We start from the raw sequence: 19341 nt of genomic DNA on the forward strand, positions 1-19341 counted from the left end.
AAGGAAGTAGAGATCATGGAGAGAGGAAATATAGAAGTGGAATCTGGAGAATCTTACTGTGTCAAAGAGAAAATGCTTTAAAATAAGCAAACAAATAAACAGTATCACGGTAATAGGTTTATGTCAAAGAAGACAGGAATAGCTCCAATGGACAAAACTATAACATGATGAGCAACGTAATAAATTAAATTAGTAATCTTTCAGATTATACCCCAAAGTGTAAAATAAATGTCTGTGAGTCCATACTGATTTACATAAATGATTGAACACATGTGAGAGAATAAACCATTCTGCCACACAGACAAATTTCATATAATTAACATAGGTAATTCGGGTCTCAGGGAGGTGGAGAGAAACTCCCTATTCCTTGATAGTGAGTTACACATAGTAAGAAACAATTTACTTACTATGTGGGGGATTTCCTTTCCCCCACCCTCCCCCAAAATGAAAATATGGAGAGGCTGAAAAAGAATAACTGACAGTGGAATAGCTACATAGAAACTACTTTAGCCAGGAGGTCAAGATTAACATTAAGAGGAATAAGGCATGTCGATATCATCACAAAATATAAACGACATCCCACTTTTGCAGTCTTCCTCCTCCAAAATCAATAGTCCCAAGCTAAAAGAAAAAAAAAATCAGACAATTATCAGGAAAACCCAAGTTTAGGATCATTTTTTACAATGCCTGACTAAAATTTCTCAAAATTATCAATATCATAAAAATAAGGGAAGTCTGAGAAATTGTCACATCCAAAAGTCTTAGGAGACAAGGCTACTGAATGCAATATAGGATTTGGGATGAGTTTCTGTAGCTGAAGAAATGGTATTAGATAAAAACTAAGAAAATCTTAGTGGGAAAAATCTTAGAAAATAAATATCCATTCTAGCTAATAACAATATGTGTGTTTTATAGAAAATTTCAGATATGTGAGCTATCTTTGATTTTTGTAAATCTAAACTTGGTCTAAGATGCTTTAATTTTTTTTCTCACGTGTCTGGTGGACATTGTCACATGAGTGCATCCTCTAGAAATGGTTGTGCTTTGGGTATTTTGCTGCACAGTACTATATGGAGTACATTAGTACAGTAAATTTATCTCAAGTCCAGAATGTCCAGAAGCCTGTGCAAAAGCAGCAGTATACACACAAATCTGTTAGCTGGGTGCTAATGCAAACATTTTTTGACTTACAAACAATCTGGACTTACACGTGCAATCTCAGAATGGAACTCGTTCATATACAAGGGAAATCCTATGTGAGACAAGTTTGCAACTAAGTAAAAGGCCCTCACCTGGCCATGCTGGTACCCTGATGTACTTGTAGCCTACAGAACTGTCAGAAATAAATCTATGTTGTTCAGAAGCCCATCTGTGCATGATAGTTTTTTATACTGTTCCCAATGAGCTAAGATATATGCACACATACACACATAATCATATGCTAAAGTAGAAGATGTCAGTTTACATTGGGAGATGAAATTTTTCTTCTCAGCAGATAACAATGCAGCTATTTAGTAACATTTTGGAAAAATATAAACTTGAAGAATTATTTTCCTATACCCATATTTCATATATAAGTTCCTTACCTGAAATGTGTTTTATATATCTTTGATTTTCAATACCCAATTATCCTTCAAAATTTAATTCAAGACCCTCCTCCCTTCTTCATTCCCTTGCTGAGAAACTCATCATAAAATAAAAAGTGAGGTAAATCAAGACAGGACTTTATGATAGGGAGGCATGAAACTATAGTGGGCCTGAGTGAGACATTTGATACATAGGGGTAAATAAGATATCCATGCAGTCAGAGTAGCCTAGTATGGGGAGTCACTCCTCACAGTGAAGTGATAAGATCCACAAAAGCAAGTAAGGGACATGTGTTGCATCAGATCTCAGAACTAGAGCAGAGATAACAGGATATCCATCCTAGGACTTGTCAAGAGCAGTCAGTTCCAAAATGGGTTTAAGAGACATTCACAGAGAAGAACAACTTTCCAGGAGAAGCACATTTAGTCCACAGGACATTACATAAGAGGCTGGAAGTCATGCAGAATAAAAGTCTAAATCCTGAGAAGAGGAAATCCACAAGTAGTAGGCAGTTGTATGAATAAATTCAGAGGCCAAGAAGAGGAGCAGGGCATCCATGCATAGAGGTGGGGGAGTCCTGTGTGGGCAGTAAGAGGCTGAGTAGAAAAAGGAGAGTATCCTCACATAGGGATGTCCCAGTGCAGAGCATCAAAGGCCGAGAAAGGTAATAGGATGGGGGCATGTTTGTAAAAGCATTACCTGGAGTGGGTCTAAGAGTTTGAACATGTTGAGAAAGGCATTAACAGGGTTGGAGACAATTCAGCATTTTGTGGTATCAAAGCCTGAGATATATAAAGAGGATGCAGACATACACACACACACACACACACACACACACACACACACACACACAGGCATGCAGAAATATATCAATGCTTCCCTAACTCTGTCTATTTAGAGGAAATGGGAAATTACAAGTAAACATAGGCCTCATATCAGTTCAGTGCAGTTCAGCTGCTCAGTTGTGTCTGACTCTTTTTGACCCCATGGGACTGCAGCATGCCAGACCTCCGTGTCCATCATGAACTCCTGGAGTTACCCATACCAATGTCCATTGAATCGGTGATGCCATTGAGCCATTTCATCCTCTGTCATCCCCTTCTCCTCCTTCCTTCAATCCTTCCCAGCATCAGGATCTTTTCCAATGAGTCAGTTCTTTTCCTTTTTCTTTCGTAGTTTTTTTTTTTTTTTTTCATTTATTTTTATTAGTTGGAGGCTAGTTACTTTACAATATTGTAGTGGGTTTTGTCATACATTGACATGAATCAGCCATGGATTTACATGTATTCCCCATCCCGATCCCCCCTCCCACCTCCCTGTCTACCCAATCCCTCTGAGTCTTCCCAGTGCACCAGGCCCGAGCACTTGTCTCATGCATCCATCAGGTGGCCAAATATTGGAGTTTAAGCTTCAACATTAGTTCTTCCAAGGAACACTCAGGACTGATCTCCTTTAGATTGGACCTCCTTGCAGTCCAAGGGACTCTCAAGAGTCTTCTCCAACACCACAGTTCAAAAGTATCAATTCTTTGGTGCTCAGCTTTCTTTATACTCCAATTCTCATATCCATACATGACTACTGGAAAAACCATAGCCTTCACTAGATTGACCTTTGTTGGCAAAGTAATGTCTCTCCTTAATATGCTCTCTAGGTAGGTCATAGCTTTTCTTCTAAGGAGCAGGTGTCTTTTCATTTCATGGCTGCAGTCACCATCTGCAGTGATATTGGAGCCCAAAAAAATAAAGTCTGCCACTGTTTCCAATGTTTCCCCATCTATTTGCCATGAAGTGATGGGACTCGATGCCATGATTTTAGTTTTCTGAATGTTGAGCTTTAAGCCAACTTTTTTCCACTCTCCTCTTTCACTTTCATCAAGTTTTTTAGTTCTTCACTTTCTACCATAAGGGTGGTGTCATCTGCATATCTAAGGTTATTGGTATTTCTCCCAGAAATCTTGATTCCAGCTGTGCTTCTTCCAGCCCAGCGTTTCTCATGATGCACTCTGCATATAAGTTAAATAATCAGGGTGACAATAGACAGCCTTGATGTACTCCGTTTCCTCTTTGGAACCAGTCTGCTCTTCCATGTTCAGTTCTAACTGTTACTTCCTGACCTGCACACAGATTTCTCAAAAGGCAGGTGAAGAGGTCTGGAATTCCTACCTTTTTCAGAATTTTCCAGTTTGCTGTGCTGCACGCAGCTTAAGTCTTTGGCATAGTCAATAAAGAAGAAACAGATTTTTTCTTCTGGAACTCTATTGCTTTTTCAATGATCCAGTGGATGCTGGCAATTTGAACTCTGGTTCCTCTGTCTTTACTAAAACCAGCTTGAACATCTGGAAATTCACAATTCATGTATTGTTGAAGCCTGGCTTGGAGAATTTTGAGCATTACTTTACTCGTGTGTGAGATGAGTGCAATTGTGCGGTAGTTTGAACATTCTTTAGCAATGCTTTTCTTTGGAATTTGAGTGAATACTGAACTTTTCTAGTCTTGTGATTACTGCTAAGTTTTCCAAATTTTCTGGTATATTAAATGAAGCATTTTCACAGCATCATCTTTTAGGATTTGAAATTTAACCGAACTGGAATTCCATCACCTCCACTAGATTTGTTCATAGTGATGCTTCCTAAGGTCCATTTGACTTCACATTCCAGGATGTCTAGCTCTAGGTGAGTGACCACACCATCATGATCATCTGGGTCATGAAGATTTTTCTTGTACAGTTCTCCTGTGTATTTTTGCCACCTTTTCTTAATATTTTCTGTTTCTGTTAGGTGCATACAATTTCTATTCTTTATTGAGGCCATCTTTGCATAAAATATTCCCTTGGTATCTAATTTTCTTGAATAGATCTCTAGTCTTTCCCACTCTATTGTTTTCCTCTATTTCTTTTCACTGATCATTGAGGAAGGCTTTCTTATCTCTCCTTGCTATTGTTTGGAAATCTGCATTCAAATTGATATATCTTTCCTTTTATCCTTTGTTTTCTATTCCTCTTCTTTTCACAGCTATTTGTAAGACCTCCTCAGAGAGCCATTTGGCTCGGATCATGAACTCCTTATTGGTAAATTCAGACTTAAATTGAAGAATATAGGGAAAACCACTAGACCATTCAGGTATGACCTAAATCAAATCCCATAGGATTATACAGTGGAAGTGAGAAACAGATTTAAGGGACTAGATATGATAGACAGAGTGCCTGATGTACTATGGATGGAGGTTTGTGACATTGCACAGGAGACAAAGATCAAAACCATCCCAAGGAAAAAGAAAATTTCCTGTATCAGATTCTAAATTTCACCTTCCAGATGGCAGAGGAATAGGAAGGGGAGACCACTTTCTCCCCTACAAATTCATCGAAAGAACAATTGAACGCTGAGCAAATTTCACAAAACAACTTCTGATCGCTAGCAGAGGATATCAGGCGCCCAGAAAAGCAACCCATTGTCTTCGAAGGGAGGTAGGACAAAATATAAAAGATAAAAAGGGAGACAAAAGAGCTAGGGATGGAGACGCATCCCAGGAAGGGAGTCTTAATAGAGGAAGTTTCCAATCACCAGGAAACCTTTGCATTGGCGGGTCTAGGGAAAGGTTTTGAATTTCAGGGGGCAACCTAACTGGGAGGAAAAATTAAATAAGGCCCACAGATTACATGGCTAAAAGCAAGTCCCAGCAGAAAAGTACCCCAGATACCCACACCCGCCACCAACAAGTGGGGGTGGAACGGAGAGGAGCGGGTGGCATTGCTTAGGTTAAGGACAGGGCCAAAGGCCCTGAGAGCAATCGGAGGGAGCTCTTTTAAACTGTAGGATAGGAAGGGAGAAAATTGACCAGACAGAACACACTGCTGGCCGTTCGCAAAACAAAGGGACTGAGAAACTCCAGAGAAGAGCCGGCCCATCCCCGCTGGAGGTAGGAGGCGGGGGGGAGGGGAAAGGGGCAAACTCAGCCCCAGAGAAGGCACCCCCTCCCACACTGTAAACAGGCCTCTGGTTTCTATCTAAAGACTTCCTGAGATTCTGGATGGGCGACATCCGTTGCCGGGAGGGTCGCGGCTAGAGGCCAGCTTTTGAGAACAAACACGAGCTGCAGGCACGCACTCGGGCGGTGGAGGGAAAAAGTGTGCCACACCCAGGGAGAGTGCACCCAAGGCCCTGGCTGCCTGAGCTGCTCAGGCCAGGGAAGGCACAAAATGCAGGCACAACCGAATCCACGTTTTTGTGGAGTACCCGAAAACTGGAACTGCATTCAACCCAGGGCCTGCTCCATATAGAGCAGCCGGGAGCCTGAGTAGTGTAGACGGGGAAAGCACAGACACCCCTGTACGGGGCAAACCCAGTGTGGCCGGAACACTGAGTGCTATCCACACAGAGCGATATCTGTCTTCAGCGCCCCGCCCTCCCCATAGAAGGACTGAACTGAACTAGCAAACCTAAATAAGAGGTCACCTCCGCCCACCTGTGTCAGGGCAGAAATTAGACACCAAAGAGACGGCAAACAGAAACCAAATAAACAAAGGGAACCGCTGCAGAAAGGACAGGTGCAACAGACTAAAATCCCTGAAGGTAACACCAACTACACCAGAAGGGGCCTAAGGATATCGAGAAGTGTAAGCTGGAAAGAGGAGCTATCTGAAATTGAACTGAACCTACACTGACTGCAACATCTCCAGAGAAATTCCTAGATATATATGTATATTTTTTGTTAAATTTAAAAAAAGAAAAAAAAAAGTTTTCTTTCCTTCTTCCTTAAATTTTTTTCTCTTTTATTTTCTTTTAAAATTCCCTACTACTCACCCATTACTCCTCAACTTTCATTTTCATATATTTTTATGATTTTTTTTAATTAGGGAAAAAAAATTTCTTTCTTTCTTTCTTTTTCATTTTCTTGTTTTTCTCTCCTATTTCCTTTTAAGTCCCCTAACACTCCTTTATTACTCCTGAATTTTCATTTTCATTTCACTATAACCTTGCAAAAAAAAAAAAAAAAAAAAAAAGAGAGAGAGAGAGAAGCCTTATTTTTAAACCAAATTTATATATATTTCTAAATTTTTTGTGTGTTTTTGTTTTTATTTTTAAATATTGTATTTCAAAGAGTCTAACTTCTATGCTAGATTTTTAATCTTTGTTTTTCAGTATGTGATATAATTTTTGGACATTTAAGAATCTAATATTCAGTTCACATTTCTATTCAGGAATGTGTTGATTACTCTCTCCCACTTTTGACTCTCTGTTTTCTACGTCAGAACCTCTATTTCCTCCTTTCCCCTTCTCTTCCTAATCCAATTCTGTGAATCTTTGTGGGTGTCTGGGCTACGGAGAACACTTTGGGAACAGATGACTGCGTAGATCTGTCTCTCTCCTCTTGAGTCCCCTTTTTCTCCTCCTGCTCACCTCTACCTCCTTCCTCCCTCTCCTCTTCTTCATGTAACTCTGTGAACCTCTCTGGTTGTCCCTCATGGTGGAGAATCTTTTCACCATTAACCTAGAAGTTTTATTATCCATGCTGTATAGTTGGAGAAGCCTTGAGACTACTGGAAGAATAAAACTGAAATCCACAGGCAGGAGACTTAAGCCCAAAACCTGAGAAAACCAGAAAACTCCTGACTACACATAACATTAAGGAATAAGAGACCATCCAAAAGCCTTCATACCTACACCAAAACCAACCACCACCCAATAGCCAATAAGCTCCAGAACAAGACATACCACGCAAATTCTTTAGCAACGCAGGAACATAGACCTGAGTGTCAACATACAGGCTGCCCAAAGTCACACCTAACACATAGACCCATCGCAAAACTCATTACTGGACACTCCATTTCACTCCAGAGAGAAGAAATCCAATTCCATGCACCAGACACTGACACAAGCTTCCCTAACAAGGAAACCTTGACAAATCAATTGTCCAAACCCACCCACTGGGTGAAACCTCCACAATAAAAAGGAAGCACAGACCACCAGAATACAGAAAACCCACTCCAGACACAGCAATCTAACCAAGATGAAAAGGCAGAGAAACACCCAACAGGTAAAGGAACATGAAAAATGCCCACCAACTGAAATAAAAGAGGAGGAGACAGGGAATCTACCTGAAAAAGAATTTAGAATAAAAATAAAAATGATCCAAATCTTGAAAACAAAATGGAGTTACAAATAAATAGCCTGGAGACAAAGATTGAGAAGATGCAAGAAATGTTTAACAAGGACCTAGAAGGAATAAAAAAGAGTCAATTAAAAATGAATAATGCAATAAATGAGATCAAAAACACTCTGGAAGGAACCATGAGTAGAATAATGGAGAGAGAAGACAGGATAAGTGAGGTAGAAGATAAAATGGTGGAAATTAATGAAGCAGAGAGGAAAAAAGGAAAAGAATTAAAAAAAATGAGGACAACCTCAGGGACCTCTGGGACAATGTGAAACGCCCCAACATTCGAATCATAGGAGTACCAGAAGAAGAAGACAAAAAGAAAGGAAACCAAGAAACCCATAGAGTCCCAAACAGGATAAACCCAAGGTGAAACACCCCAAGACACATATTAATCAAATTAACAGAGATCAAACACAAAGAACAAATATTAAAAGCAGCAAGGGAGAAACAACAAATAGCACACAAAGGGATTCCCATAAGGATAACAGCTGATCTATCAATAGAAACCCTTCAGGCCAGAAGAGAATGGCAGGACATACATAGAGTAATGAAAGAGAATTACCTACAACCTAGATTACTGTGCCCAGCAAAGATCTCATTCAGATATGAAGGAGAACTCAAAAGCTTTACAGACAAGCAAAAGCTGAGAGAAATCAGCACCATCAAACCAGCTCTTCAACAAATGCTAAAGGATCCTTTCTAGACAGGAAACACAGAAAGGTGGTATAAATTTGAACCCTAAACAACAAAATAAATGGCAATGGGACCATACCTATTAATAATTACCTTAAATGTAAATGGGTTGAATGTCCCAACCAAAAGACAAATGCTGGCTGTATTGATACAAAAACAAGACCCCTATATATGCTGCCTACAAGAGACCCACCTCAAAACAAGGGACACATACAGACTAAAAGGGAAGGTCTGGAAAAAAATATTTCACACAAACGGAGACCAAAAGAAAGCAGGAGTCGCAATACTCATATCAGATAGAATAGACTTTCAAATAAAGGCTGTGAAAAGAGACAAAGAAGGACACTACATAATGGTCAAAGGATCAATCCAAGAAGAAGATATAACAATTATAAATATATATGCACACAATATAGGAGCACCACAATATGTAAGGCAAACACCAAGTAGTATGAAAGAGGAAATTAATAGCAACACAATAATAGTTGGAGACTTTAATACCCCATTCACAACTATGGATAGATTAACTAAACAGAAAATTAACAAGGAAACACAAATGTTAAAGAACTCAATGGACCAGCTAGATCTAACTGACATCTATAGGACATTTCACCTCAAAACAGTCAACCTTACCTTTTTCTCAAGTGCACACAGAACCTTCTCCAGAATAGATCACATCCTGGGCTATAAATCTAGTCTTGGTAAATTCAAAGAAATTGAAATTATTCCGGTCATCTTTTCTGACTACAGTGCAGTAAGATTAGATCTCAATTACAGGAAAAAAAATTATTAAAAATTCAAACATATGGAGGCTAAACAACACACTTCTGAATAACCAAAAAATCATAGAAGAAATCAAAATATGCATAGAAATGAACGAAAATGAAAACACAACAACCCAAAACCTATGGGACAATGTAAAAGCAGTGCTAAGGGGAAGATTTATATCATTACAGGCCTACCTCAAGAAACAAGAAAAAAGTCAAATAAGTAACCTTACTCTACACCTAAAGCAACTAGAGGAGGAAGAAATGAAGAACCCCAGCGTTAGTAGAAGGAAAGAAATCTTAAAACTTACAGCAGAAATAAATGCAAAAGTAACTAAAGAGACCATAGCAAAAATCAACAAAGCTAAAAGCTGTTTTTTTGAAAAAATAAACAAAATTGACAAACCATTAGCAAGACTCATTAAGAAACAAAGTTAGAAGAACCAAATTAACAAAATTAGAAATGAAAATGGAGAGATCACAACAGACAACACTGAAATACAAAAGATCATAAGAGACTACTACCAGCAGCTCTATGCCAATAAAATGGACAACTTGGAAGAAATGGACAAGTTCTTAGAGAAGTATAACTTTCCGAAACTAAACCAGGAAGAAATAGAAGATCCTAACAAACCCATCACAAGCAAGGAAATCAAAACTGTAATGAGAAATCTTCCAGCAAACAAAAGCCCAGGACCAGATAGCTTCACAGCTGAATTCTACCAAAAATTTAGAGAAGAGCTAACACCTATATTACTCAAACACTTACAGAAAATTTCAGAAGAAGGTAAACTTCCAAACTCATTCTATGAGGCCACCATCACCCTAATTCCAAAACCAGACAAAGATGCCACAGAAAAAGAAAACTAAAGGTAAATATCACTGATGAACATAGATGCAAAATTCCTTAACAAAATTCTAGCAAACAGGATCCAAAAACATATTTAAAAAATCATACACTACGACCAAGTGGGCTTTATCCCAGGAATGCAAGGATTTTTTAATATCGGCAAATAATTCAATATAATACACCACATTATGAAATTGAAGGATAAAAACTATATGATTATCACAATAGATGTAGAAAAAGCCTTTGACAAAATTCAACAACCATTTATGATTAAAACTCTCCAGCAAGCAGGAATAGAAGGAACATACCTCAACATAATAAAAGCTACATTTTACAAACCCACATCAAGCATTACCCTCAACAGTGAAAAACTGAAAGCATTTTCCCTAAAATCAGGAACAAGACAAGGGTGCCGACTCTCACCACTACTATTCAACATAGTTTTGGAAATGTTGGCCACAGCAATCAGGGAAGAAAAAGAAGTAAAATGGATACAGATAGGAGAAGAAGAAGTGAAACTCTCTCTATTTGCAGATATCATGATCCTCTATATAGAAAACCATAAAGACTCTACCAGAAAATTACTAGAGCTAATCAACAAATACAGTAAAGTTGCAGGATATAAAAGTAACACACAGAAATCTCTTGCATTCCTATACACTAACAATGAGAAAACAGAAAGAGAAATTAAGGAAACAATACCATTCACCATTGCAGCAAAAAGAATAAAATACTTAGGAGTATATCTACCTAAAGAAACAAAAGATTTATACATAGAAAACTATAAATCACTGATGAAAGAAATCAAAGAGGACACAAACAGATGGAGGAATATACCGTGTTCATGGATTGGAAGAATCAATATATGTCAAAATGGCTATACTACCCAAAGCAATCTATAGATGCAATGCAATCCCTATCAAGATACCAATGGTATTTTCCACAGAACTAGAACAAATAATTTCACAATTTATATGGAAATACAAAAAAAACCTCGAATAGCCAAAGTAATCTTGAGAAAGAAGAATGGAATTGGACGAATCAACCTGCCTGATTTCAGACAGTACTACAAAGCCACAGTCATCAAGACAGTATGGTACTGACACAAAGACAGAAATATAGATCAATGGAACAGAATAGAAAGCCCAGAGATAAATCCACGAACCTATGGTCACCTTTTCTTTGACAAAGGAGGCAAGGATATACAATGGAAAAAAGACAACCTCTTTAACAAGTGGTGTTGGGAAAACTGGTCAACGACATGCAAAAGAAAGAAACTAGAACACTTTCTAACACCATACACAAAAATAAACTCAAAATGGATTACAGATCTAAATGTAAGACCAGAAATTATAAAACTCCTAGAGGAGAACATAGACAAAACACTTTCCGACATAAATCACAGCAAGATCCTCTGTGACCCACATCCCAGAATATTAGAAACAAAAGCAAAAATAAACAAATGGGACCTAATGAAATTTAAAAGCTTTTGCACAGCAAAGGAAACTATAAGAAAGGTGAAAAGAAAGCCCTGAGATTGGGAGAAAATAATAGTAAACGAAGCAACAGACAAAGGATTAATCTCAAAAATATATAAGCAACCCCTGCAGCTCAACTCCAGAAAAATAAATGACCCAATCAGAAAATGGGCCAAAGAACTAAACAGACCTTTCTCCAGGTAAGACATACAGATGGCTAAAAAACACATGAAAATATGCTCAACATCACTCATTATCAGAGAAATGCAAATCAAAATCACAATGAGGTACCATTACACGCCAGTCAGGATGGCTGCTATCCAAAAGCCTACAAGCAATAAATGCTAGAGAGGGTGTGGAGAAAAGGGAACCCTCTTACACTTTTGGTAGGAATGCAAACTAGTACAGCCACTATGGAGAGGAGTGTGGCGATTACTTAAAAAACTGGAAATAGAACTGCCATATGACCCAGCAATCCCACTTCTGGGCATACACACCGAGGAAACCAGATCTGAGACACTCCAGGACATGGAAGCCACCTAGATGCCCATCAGAAGACGAATGGATAAGGAAGCTGTGGTACATATACACCATGGAATATTACTCAGCCATTCAAAAGAATTCATTTGAATCAGTTCTAATGAGATGGATGAAACTGGAGCCCATTATGCAGAGTGAAGTAAGCCAGAAAGATAAAGACCATTACAGTATACTAACACATATATATGGAATTTAGAAAGATGGTAGCAATAACCCTATATTCAAAACAGAAAAAGAGACACAGATGTATAGAACAGACTTTTGGACTCTGTGGAAGAAGGCAAGGGTGGGCTGTTTCAAGAGAACAGCATCAAAACATGTATATTATCTAGGGTGAAACAGATTACCAGCCCAGGTTGGATGCATGAGACAAGTGCTGGGACCTGGTGCACTGGGAAGACCCAGAGGGATTGTGTGGAGAGGGATGTGGGAGGGGGGATCGGAATGGGGAATACATGTAAATCCATGGCTAATTCATGTCAATGTGTGGCAAAAACCACTACAATATTGTAAAGCAATTAGCCTCCAACTAATAAAAATAAATGAAAAAAATAAAAAATTAAAAAAAATAATAAAAAACATAAATTTCGTCTTCCAGTGAAATAATTGTGTATCCTTAGAGAAACTGTTAATGCCATGGCTAGTGTAGGAAAAGTACTCATGAGCCTTGAATATCTTGTACCAAAAGCATCAACCTGTATATATAAAAAAAAATGATGTGGAGATAGCAATAGGACAGAGAAGGCAGCTTAAAATATTTTCCACTGCCCAAGGCAGGAAATAGGTGAGCATCAAAATAAATATTGACAGTGAGAGTTCATAATTCATTTCGTAAAATGATAGGTGATTAATCAAATAAATATAAATAATTAATAAACCTAAAGTTTGATGAACAAGGAAATATTTACATAATTTAAAATACAATAAATATGCTAATTGGAAGACAGAGGAGAGTAACTTTATATTAAAGGAGATTGACTACAACCACTTCAGTCAAATGATCCAAGTGAACATCATCAATAATGAGGTGTTATGATATGAACTCAATATCATTTCCTGTCATGTTCCTGTCAAAGTTGTAAAACATTAAATTCATCATGAGCAAATACTGGATAAACCAACACTGAGGAGAATTCTAAAAAACAAACAAACAAACAAACAAAATGTATGTCGTTTTGGCATCCAGTTAGTACTGGCCTCACAGAATAAGTTAGGACAGGTTCCTTTCCACTTCTATTGATATATTTAGAATGCAGGTATGGAGAACGGGGATGATTATTGACTTAAATATTTGGGAGGATTCACCAGAGAGTCTATCTGGGTGTATGTGTGGTGGGGGTGGTTTTTATGAGTTTGGTTGTTTAAGAATTAAGTTTAAAAGAAGTTTAAAAATTACTAATTCTATCTCTCTGCTATTCAGATGTTTAACTTCTTCTTGAGTCAATTTCAGTCATTTGTATATTTCTATAAATTTGTCCATTTCATCTAAATTTTCTGATTTGTGCGATAGTAATTCCCTTACAGTTATATTTATTCTTCTAAAGTTGGTAGAATTTTTTCCCCTTTTTAATTCCTAATCTAAGTTATTTTCATCATCTTCATCCATTTGATTGTTATCATTAAAGTTGAGTCAAATTATTGATCTTTCTAAATAAGCAATCTTTGATTTGTTGATTTCCTCTTTTTTTTCTCTCTCTCTTTCTTCTCTATTTCATTTATTTAGCTTCATTTTGTTGCTGTTGTCTGCTTAGGACTTCCCTGGTGGCTCAGAGGGTAAAGTGTCAGCCTGCAATGACGGAGGCTCGGGTTCGATCCCTGGGTTGGGAAGATCCTGTGGAGAAAGAAATGGCAACCCACTCCAGTACTCTTGCCTGGAAAACCCAACGGGCAGAGAAACCTGGTAGGTTACAGCCCATGGGATTGCAGAGTCAGACTGAGCAATTTCGATTTATTTCTTTCAGGTCTGCTTAGTTTGATTTTAGTTTGCTACATCACCTAACTTTGGTTTGCTGTGTTTTTGTTTATTTTCCTCTCAAAATACAGTTGACCCTTGAATAAGAGGTCTGTGAACTGTGCAACTACACTAATAAGAAGATTTTATTTTTCAATAGAAAATACTAGAGCACTACACAATCTGCAGCTGGATAAATATTCATATGTAAAATCCTGAATGTGGGAGAACCATATAGATGGAGGGCTAACTAAAATTTACAAGGAATTGCCACCGGGAGAAAATTTTGTTGCCCTAAGGCCCACATATTTCATGGGTCAACTATTCAGTTCAGTTCAGTCACTCAGTTGTGTCTGACTCTTTGCAACCCCATGAACCGCAGCAAGCCAGGCCTATCTGGCTATCACCAACTGCGGGGTCTGCCCAAATCCATGTCCATTGAGTTGGTGATGGCATCCAACTATCTCATCCTATGTCATCCACTTCTCCTCCTGCCCCCAATCCCTCCCAGCACCAGAGTCTTTTCCAATGAGTCAGCTCTTCGCATCAGGTGGCCAAAGTATTGGAGTTTCAGCTTCAACATCAGTCCTTCCAATGAACACCCAGGACTGATCTCCTTTAGGATGGACTGGTTAGGTCTCCTTGTAGTCCAAGTGACTCTCAAAAGTCTTTTGCAACACCACAGTTAAAAAGCATTAATTCTTCAGAGCTCAGCTTTCTTTATAGGCCAACTCTCACATCCATACATGAGCACTGGAAAAACCGTAGCCTTGACTAGACATTTGTTGACAAAGTAATGTCTCTGCTTTTTGATATGCTATCTAGGTTGGTCATAACTTTCCTTCCAAGGAGTAAGCGTCTTTTAATTTCATGGCTGCAGTCAGCATCTGCAATCATTTTGGCGCCCCAAAAAATAGCCAGCCACTGTTTCCACTGTTTCCCCATGTATTTATCATGAAGTGATCGGGCTGAATGTCATGACCTTAGTTTTCTGAATGTTGAGTTTTAAGCCAACTTTTTTTCACTTTCATCAAAAGGCTCTTTAGTTCTTCACTTTCTGTCATAAGCATGGTGCCATTTGCATAGCTAAGGTTATTGATATTTCTCCCAGCAACCTTGATTCCTGGGTCAACTGTATTGGATACTATTTCTTGTGATTCTACTTTCACCCTTCCATCCTATAGGATTATGCTGCTTAATTTCCACTTATCGATCTGTTTCTCAAAATTTTTTTGTATTATAACTTCATTATATCAAAGGATGTACTTTATATTATTTCAACACTGTAATGTTTATTTAGATTTGTCTTATTTCCTAGCATATAGAGTATCCTGGAAAATGTTCTGTGAACTCTTAAGAAGAATGCATATCTTGCAGTGAATACATTGCTTTACAATATCTTCTCGGTCCAGTTGGTATATATTATCAATCAAGTTCTATATTTCATAGTTGACCTTCTCCCTTGTCTTTCTATAAGTTATTGAAAATTGATTAGTAGAATCTAACAATTATTATTGAATTGTCTATTTGTCTCCACAATTCTATCAGTTGTTTTCCTCCCAAGGATTTTTAGGCTGTCTTGTGAGGTGCATATATAAGTATTATCTTGCTAAAACATACCATGTTCGTGTATTGGAAGAATCAATATAGTGAAAATGAGGATGTGGCCCCAAAGCAATCTATAGATTCAATGCAAACCATATCAAACTACCATTGGTGATTTTCACAGAATGAAAGCAAATAACGTAACAATTTGTATTGTACTACAAAAATGAACAAACAAACCTTCAAATACCCAAAGCAATCTTGAGAAAGAAGAATGGAACTGTAGAGGAATCAAGCTGCCTGACTTCAGACTATACTACAAAGCTACAATCATCAAGAGAGTATGGTACTGGCACAAAGACAGACATATAGATCAATGAAACAAAATAGAAAGCTCAGAGATATATCTACACACTTATGCACATCTTATCTTTGAAAATGAAGGGGAAAATATACAGCGAAGAAAAGACAATCTCTTTAACAAGTGGCGCTTGGAAAACTGGTCAACCACCTGTAAAAGTATAAAACTAGAACACTTTCAGATTTTTGCATCACTGAGTATGGTGTTGGATGTATAGTTGTCATATATGGTTTTTTCCACATCTAAATTCCTTCTTTCTATGCTTAATTGGTTGAGAGTTACTATTTTAAAGGGTGTAGAATATTAACAGATGATTTTCTCTGCATCTGTTGATGTTATGTTATGATTTCTATTTTCATTCTGTCAGTGTATTGTATAGCATTTATTGACATTTATATGATGAACAATCATTGAATCGAGGAGTGAATCTCATATTATCTTGATGTAGATTCTTTAAATGTGCTGTTAAATTAGGTTTGCCAATATTTTTGAAACTATCTGCATATACCTTCCCTAGGGATGTTGATACGTAATTTTGTTTTTCTTGTATTGGTTTCATCAGGTATTGTGCCAGAGTAAGTTTAGCCTCATGATGATTTGACATAATTCTCTTGTCTTCAATTATTAGGAAGGTTTATCATTATTTTGGACTCAATCTCCTAACTAGATTTAAATCTATTCAAATGTTCTATTTCCTTATGATTCCAATCTTGGTAGATTTTTTTTTTTTTTTTTTGGTAACACTATATCATTTTATTCCTGGGTATTGCATTTATGTGCATTTATTATTCATAGTGTGCTTCCTTGGTAACTCACATGATTAAACAAAAAAAAACTGGCCTGGAATGCAGGAAACCCTGATTCATTTAATTCCTATGTTGGGAAGATCACCTGGAGGGGGATAGGCATCCCATTCCAGTATTGTTGGGCTTTCCTGGTGGCTCAGACAATAAAGAATTTGCCTGCAATGGGGGTGCCCTAATTTCAATCCCTGAGTTGGGAAGACCCCTGGAGGAGAGTATGGAAACCTACTCCATTATTCCTGCCTGGAGGATCTCTAGTGACAGAAGAGCCAGGTGCCCTGCAGTCTGTGGTGTCATAAAGAATTGGACATGACTGAGTAACCAGAACACATGCACTCTCCATCTTAGTTTAATATGGCACCTTTCACGTATGCATTAGCAATTTTATTGTTTCTTTTTTTTTCAGGTTTTATTTATTTGCTCATCACTCTTCATTAGTCAGTCTAGGTGAGAGTTTGTTCATTTTGTTTATTATTTCAGAAACATTGTTTAACTGAAGTGTCTATTGCTTTTCTAATCTCTATTTCTGTTCTGAACATGAACAGAATATGTCCTCAGTCCTATCTGACATATGCAACTCCATGGACTGTAGAAGACCCCATCAGGCTCTTCTGTCCATGGAATTCTCCTAACAAGAATACTGGAGTTATTGTCATATGCTCCTCCAGGGACTACATGTATGTCTTCTTTGAATAAATGTTTGCCCCACATGTCCAAAATACAACCCAGAGAAGACCATCTGTATTCCTCCTGAACAATTTAAACTGGATCATGGAGCATCCAGGCATTGTAAATAGGATTCCTTACAAGTTTCTCCACCTCATGGATATGTTTTCATCATGGTCAGTACATTTTCACATTGGACAGAAACCTTCCCTTGCAGACAGGCTACTGCCTCTTCTGTGACTAAAGTACTTTAGGAAAAGATTATCTGTATGTGGGGAACTCCTCTCAAACTGCATAATTATCGAGGTACCCATTTTACCTGTCAACTACTTTGCATAGTTTTTCAATATTTTCACTGCACTCAGTACTGTCAGTCCTCTGACTTAGCCAAATGCACTAACAACAATTATTAAGACTCAGTTGGCAAAATTTGTAGAGGCCCTCAATGACCTTGGCCAAAGGCATTGCCATTGTCCCTTACAAATCACAGATAACACCCTTTTGAACTCATAAATATTTGTCTTTTGAGATAGACACAGGACAGCCACTTGGCTCCTGTCACTTTTGACCCACAACTGATAAAAGAAGAGGCATTCTGATATTTCAACACATCTTACAATTTACACATCTGATAATTTCCTCTACTGGAAGAAACACTTCCAGAAGGACCCTCTTTAACCTTTCTGGAAAGACCCTAGTAGGTACTGCTAACAAGTGTTTGTGCTACCAAGTTCCAGGAAATAGTCTCTTGGACACACATAAAACACCTAAAAGAAAGAATCAATCCTGACTGGATCTGCATATCATCTACTGATATGAAAGTAAAGGTTCTATGAAATTGAAGATAATATCTGATAAGATAGCTTTCCTAAGATATTCAGAGGAGGTGTTTTGAAAGTTTGTCTGCCAAACCTCTGAACGTGGCTTTAGATGATTTCCAATGTCCATGATCTAGACAACATGAAATTTAGATAAGAAGTGCCTGAGAGTTCTCTCTCTCTTACCCCTCCTTGTTACTCTAATGTGACTTCAACATGCTTCCAAGCTGTGCAGCTTCACTCTACCATGGGATATTACATTAAGAAATTGCCTTCCTGTTACAGGTAGTGGGGAAGGGGGGAAAAGGAGCTGAAACTGGAAATCTGACTCAGTGATATTTTCAGAGAAGCATCTGAATCAAAATGGAGAAATGTAAAAATTAAAACAAACTTCCATTAAAATAGAGTTGGGAGGACAGAATGTAGAGCTCCCAGAGATGACAGGAGAGCCCAACAGGAAGAAGAAAGTCTTCTTCTTCTTGCCTGGCAAGAGCTCAGACAATGAGAAACTGTCAGGGATCAGCCAATGAAAAGCCACATGCTTCAAACCCTTACCTTCCCATGCACACATTGCTTATTGTTGCCTTTGTAATTTCCTCTTTCCTTAAAACAGTTATCTTCTCCCTGCTAGTGAGACTTGCATGCAGTTCACCATGGTTGCAGACTTTGGAATGAAAGTTTTTGTTGATCTGGAAAAGACTCATTTTGTTGAAGCAATATGTGACAATCTGTTTTAAGTAAAAACAATTGTAACACTAGTTGGGCTAAATCTCCATCAGTTTGGTGTCCTCTCAGTACTATTATAAAGGACTGGCAGCCTTCCTCTGTCTCTCTGAATAAAAACAAAAACTAAACAAACAAAAACCACAGCGGGTTTCTTTGAGAAGATCTTAAAATCATGTAGCTATCATCTGGCCTCAAGCTACACAAAATGCATGTGATACAAAGAAGGCACTCCATGGCTTAGAATAAGACAATGGTTTTGTGAGAGAATATTGAGAGAGTGCCCTTAAAATGCTGTGAATATCCCCACACAAGGAATAGGGATGGAAAGTGGGTCCTCTCCTCACATCCACTCCAGCAAGCAAGAGGCTGTTCCAGACTCCTACCTAGAGCTTCAACTGTGC

At 38.0% G+C, this 19341-nt stretch overlaps 1 pseudogene; it reads right to left on the reverse strand.

The window, feature by feature from the left end:
* Nucleotides 1-530: 530 nt before the first annotated feature.
* Nucleotides 531-19341, reverse strand: part of LOC110148077 (BCL-6 corepressor-like) — a 109765-nt pseudogene continuing 90954 nt past the window's right edge.

This window comes from Odocoileus virginianus, chromosome Y (assembly GCF_023699985.2).
Source record: "Odocoileus virginianus isolate 20LAN1187 ecotype Illinois chromosome Y, Ovbor_1.2, whole genome shotgun sequence".
NCBI lineage: Eukaryota > Metazoa > Chordata > Mammalia > Artiodactyla > Cervidae > Odocoileus > Odocoileus virginianus.